Source organism: Syngnathoides biaculeatus, chromosome 9, assembly GCF_019802595.1.
Source record: "Syngnathoides biaculeatus isolate LvHL_M chromosome 9, ASM1980259v1, whole genome shotgun sequence".
Lineage (NCBI taxonomy): Eukaryota > Metazoa > Chordata > Actinopteri > Syngnathiformes > Syngnathidae > Syngnathoides > Syngnathoides biaculeatus.
In genome coordinates, this window is record NC_084648.1 from 8048989 (window position 1) to 8054988 (window position 6000).

The following is a 6000-nucleotide window of genomic DNA, read 5'->3' on the forward strand; positions in this document are numbered from 1 at the left end:
AGGTTTTGCCCCCGATCTTTCCAGACAACCACTATTTTGTCTCTTCAGTTTCTCTATGTTCTGGATTTTCTTCTGATTTGCATAAATACTGTGAACCACTGCGGTGTGCAATTTTACCAGGGAGCACTTCAGAGGCTGCAAAAAAAAAAAAAAAAAGCAAAATAAAATAGCAGACATGTACTGATGCTATGTATTAAATAAACGAGTATACCTGTTAATATGTCATGACCAGAATACCCGCAAAAAAATACAACAATACTGTAATAAAGTAGCAATGCTACAAGAGATGCTTAACAAAAACATACCTAGGATGGGATGTTTGCCGGGGTAAAAACATATGGGTCGGGTAGTTATCCCACATTTTTCTTACAGAAAAAAATTGAAGAAAAAAAAAAAATTGAAAAAAATTTCGACAAACTTTTGGCTTTGCGCCAAAAGACTGGCTGCCATCTTTGTTCAGGGTCAATGAACTGCTGGGGCATGGTGGTGGGACGAAACTCTGTGTCAATGAATGAAGACAACTGTGGACAATACGACAGACATCATGGAACCCCTGAAAACAATTTAAAAACAAAGAAAAAAAAAAGATTAATTTACATGCATGCAAATCCAAATCATCCAATCTGCTTTTAAGGAACCTTTTGTTTTTGAACAATGATACCATGTAAAGGGCAGCAGGCGTGACAAACTAGAAGTTAATGTTACAGTACTGTCTTTTTTTCTATTTCTTGATTTGTTTTTGTTTTTGGGGGGAGTGGGCCATTTTGCAGGGGGTGGGGGGACTGGGGGCTTCATGACGCTTCAGACCTAAAGACCTAGCTTTGAGGAGCTCTTCATTTCATCCCTTCAGTCCTTTCGAACTCACACAGCCTTATTATTATTAGTCTTATTTTGTCTCATGTTTGGGTTTTCTTTTCTCGTTCTTTGGTTCTTGCGTTGTGTTGTTGTAAATGCTAATTTAAAAGAAAACTGAAAATTATACAAGCGTAATGTCTTTCAAGGTGCCAAAACTGAATGATTCTGAACTTGGATGCACCAAGTCCTGATGATGAATAAACCCCCTGTAGGGAACACGACATGTCTCTGCGTGGTCTTAAAAAAAAACAAGGAGGTGAAACAACAAGACATGACAACTCCAGAAGTCGCCATATGCAATAATAATAAAAATAAATTAGTGCACGACAGAAGCTCAAACAAACAAACCCGAGCTTTACAGTTTTTATAGCATGCAGCACCTCAAAAAAAAAAAAAAAAAACGGAAAAAAAAAACTTGGCTCTCCAAGAACCATCATTATGACCAACACCAAAATATACCAGCGTATAAATGAAACAGGGTAAAGGACTTTTTTAAAGTGATTTTATAAGCCATTGTAACATCATGCAGTTCATTTACACTGTGCGTAGATATAGGAATTAAAAACAAATGATTCAATTAAAATGTATTGTGTATCAATGTAAAATAAAAATGGAACCAAAACAAACTCCTATAAAAACAAAAACTAAAAGCATTGTATTTAGCTCTTAACTATTACTGAGCGGTGCTTGACAACGTCAAAAGTTAAATTTAAGACACTTACTGTAAATCACACATCAAATTTAAGACATGGTATTTTGTTCATCACGTTTGTGGTGTTTTAAAGACCTTTGAATGATGAATTTAAGAATTAAATGTCTTTTTTGGGGGGTATTTTTAGGCCTCCATATTAGAAAAAAAAAAAAATCAGAGTTTCATACCTTACCAACGAATTGCAATCAAAACAGCAACGGTCGTAGTTACAGTATATACCACAAAATGGTGTTCAGCATTATTTTTCTACTAAACAAGGATTTGGTTTTAAGGCTTTTTGGAAAATGCACAAAACACCAAATAATTGACTTTTCCAGGGAATAACAGGATGGGATCTAGAAAATATATCAGTGAATTGGTGAATTTGCAACTAGCAAATAGGTGGGGGGACACGATTGCAACAGACGAAATGATAAAAACTGTTACTGGTTCTAATTACCAAAAAATGTTTATCCATACTGTGATTGGCAGGAATCCAGTTCAGGAAGTAGCCCGCCTCCTGCCCAACGATAGCTGGAATAGAGCTTATGCACCTACATCATAAAATCACGTGACTTTTGTTTACCCCGCCATATTTCCGGTCTAGCAAAGCATTGTTCAATGTTAAGTCAGTTGGAGACGACATGAAACTATGTCTTATAGCACAACAGCCAGAGTCTTGTCTGATACCATTAGACATTAAGAACGTGAAAATACACGAAGGTACACGGAAAAATAAGATAAACTCGGCAAAGGCGACCCGTATGTAATCCCATAATCAATGTTTTCGCCGATAAGAAATTGGACTGTTAATTCGCTTCTGCTTGTCTTGGACAACTGGATCCACACATGTATCTAGTGAGTAACTCGTCGAGGTCTCCACGAAAAGGATTGAAAGGGTAGAAAATTCTGGACGCATACAAATACTGTGTTGCTGTTTTTTTCTCATCAGGAATAAATCCCACAGTGACGGTTTTGACGGCTCGTGAACGCGGAAGTGTGTTCAGTGACACGTTAACCTTTGGCAGAATCCATCGATCTTTTCAGCTGGTATTCAATACAAATACCAATATTTAAATAAATGACGTCTGGTTATACACAAACTCTTATTCGTTAACTATGATTGGAGAAAAAAAAAAAAAAAAAGAGGACTCGTCTCCACGGAACGTACACAGAAGCGATTGTGGCCACACTTAACCTGCGTAAACCTCTGCGACAGTTTTTTTTTTTTTTTTTTTAATACGCACTGTTTTCAAATGAGTCAATTTGGCATTATAATAATTCCTATCTGAAATGAAGCCATCACTACACAGGCTTGTGTGTTTTTTGGTTGGGCACCATCCATCATGTTTAATTGCCGAAATCCATCAATATTTTCTGGTCTTTTCAGCTGGTATTCCATAGAATGATCTCTTTGAATATGTCTCGTCTGTTGTGACAACCAACAGCACAACAGATCCCGGGTATTGTAAATATTCTCTCCACGTTCAATGTCTCCCACAATGTCGAGCAGCTCTGTTTGAACAGCAATATGGTGCCGTGAAAATGTTGACGTCACGTGCACGAGGTCTATACTCTTGTGACCCTTGTGAGGATAAGCAGCTCCAAAAATGGAAGGATGGAGGTTTATCTATAGCATACAGCACTACTGCAAAATTAACCAAAAACCATAATCTGTTGGATTGTGTAAGTGAAACGTCAAACATTTTGATAGGGCCCAATGTAATTGGCCAATATTAACCCTTTTCAAATCTACAAAAAAATCTTAGTTTTTTTCCCCTTTTACACATTAATATAACATATAATATAAAACAAAAGACACAGTACTGTAAAACAGTCCTATGTCCCACCCATAATTTTGATTTTTTTTGTTGTTAACATTTAAGGAAAAAAAAACCCATTTTATTCATTATATATTTTTCAACCTAATTGAAGATAGATGGGAATGACTCCAGGGCCCCTACGACCCTTGTATAATATATATAAGCAGCTCAGAAAATGGATGGATGGATGGCCAATTAATTGGTTATCTGAATTCTATTCAGCAAAATATTGGAAGTGGCCTGATAAAATCTACATCAGTCGGGCCCTACTTTTTAAGGCACTTCAGAGTTCGAATCTGGATTGACAATACCATAAATGCTTATCGCATTTTAGAGACTTTAAGATTTAATTTGGTAAACCTTCATGTTGGAAACGCTCATGTAAGACTTCTTTACAGATTCGGAGACCCTGCATATTGCTTGTCGAAACAGCCGCAGGTTATTTTGTGATTTTCAAAAGTCAGGTTATTTTGTGACGATTTTGACAACGGAAACCGTCAAATGGTGTTTTCTGTGGTGGGAAACCGGTTGGTCTGGCATTCATCTCACAAATTCAAGGTAATCTGTTTCTTCCGCCATCGCTGACTCCCCGTAAGCAATAAGCTGTAAGCAGCGGGCGCCCTCAGCTGCGGAATAAATGTCAGAGTGGTCTTCTCAGCAGCCTGCTGCATTGTACGCCTCTCGTCTCGCCCTTGGCCAGCGCGCTGTCCCCCAATGCGATGATCACAGCGCCGGCATGTCTCTCTGCAGAGCTGCTGTGATCGGCGCGGGGTGGGGGAGAGGAGCGTGCAAATCGGGTGTGCGGGCGTGGGGGGGGATGGTTGTGTGAAGGCAGCCACAATCCAGAGACGACTCAAACAGCTCCACACTGCCCACCACTGCAGCGGAGGCTCATTGAATGTCATCATTAACGTTCAACAGCTATGTTTACAATTTGTAGTGTTCCACCTTTACATTTTCAATTTGTGACTGAAACTCAAAATATGTGAACGTGGGGAGTGGACTAAAGTGTTCGATAGGGACCCCTGGAAAGTTAGAAAACAAAAATGCAGCAACTTAGACTGGTTTCATGGATCAACGGGAAATCGGCTAGATGTACCCATCCTAAAAGTATGACCAAGCAGTCTCGAGGGCCCATGGAAGACACTGAACATGCAGAGGGCATTTTTGGCTTAAAGCAGCCATTTTGGGTGAATTCCAGAGCTCATGCTTTGATGAAGGCCTTTGAGGAATTGTAGAAAACTAATCAATCTCTCTGGGTTGAGGTCACTGAGGTGGTTAAAATGCTCTTCTGGATGAAGTCTGCCCGGAGTTCCAAAGGACTGGAATGCTCTGGGGGTGTTCTGGTTGACATACCTCTGCAACATCGCATGGACATTGTGTACAGTGCCTCTGGATTGGCAGACTATTTTAAGAAAGGGGACCGGATGATGTGTTCCAACTACAGGAGGATCACACTCCCCAGCCTCCCAGGTGAGTTCAACTCAGTGGTGCTAGAGACGAGGGTCCATCGTGAAATCAGATTTCAGATTCAGGAAGAGCAATGCAGTTTTTGTCCTGGCCGAGGAACAGTGGACTACCTCAACCCCCTGGGCAGGGTCCCTCAAGGGTGCATGGGAGTTCACCCAACCACTGTACATGTGTTTTGTGGACTTGGAGAAGGCTGTTGACCGCATCCCTTGGGGATCCCTGTGAGAGGTGCTTCAGGACTCCAGGGTACTGAACCTCCTTGTATGTTCTGTTCAGTTCCTGTATGACCGGTGTCAAGAGTGTGGTCTGCCTTGCTGGCGGGAAGTCAGGCTTGATTTCGATGAGGGTTGGACTCCGACAAGGCTGCTGAGGCGTAGCGCTCTAGTTTGGTGGCCTCAGTATTGTCTATCTGCTTTTTTGCAAATGATCTGGGTTTGTTGGCTTCATCAAGTCATGATCTCCAAATCTCGCTGGAGCGGTTTGCAGCTGAATATGAAGCGGTTAGGATGAAAATCAGCACCTCCAATTTTGAGATCATGGTCCTCAGTCGGAAAAGGGTGGTGTGCCCTCTCCAGGTCGGGGATGAGATCCTGCCCAAAGTGGAGGAGTTCAAATATCTTGGGGTCTTGCTCATGAATGAGGGGAGAATGGAACGCAAGCTCAACAGGTGAAGTGGTGCCACGGCTGCACCGACATGGACTTTGTATCAGTTGGCAGTGGTAAAGAAGGAGCTAAGTCGATTGGTGAAACTCTATTTACAGGTCGATCTATGTTCCTATCCTCACCTACGGTCACGAACTACAGGCCATGACCGAAATAAGATACTAATATTATAAGATACTATATTATAAAAGATACTAAAACCTTAACAAAATGTATCAAAAGTGGGGATAAGCAATACTGAAAATGGATGGATGGAAAAGTTATAATGGTATTGGTGAGTACTCAAGCATCAATACTCTAATTGGTATTGTTCTGAAAAAAAGTGGGATTGAATAGTTATATTAATACCACTAATTGAAACCTTAACACAGACTTGAAACCAACTTCAAACACACATCCTGTTTGAAACCGTACTTACAAAACATTAACCTGAACTTGAAAGCCTTACTTTGGCTTGAAACCCAAATTTGACACCGTTATTCTGTCCTGAAAGCCTCC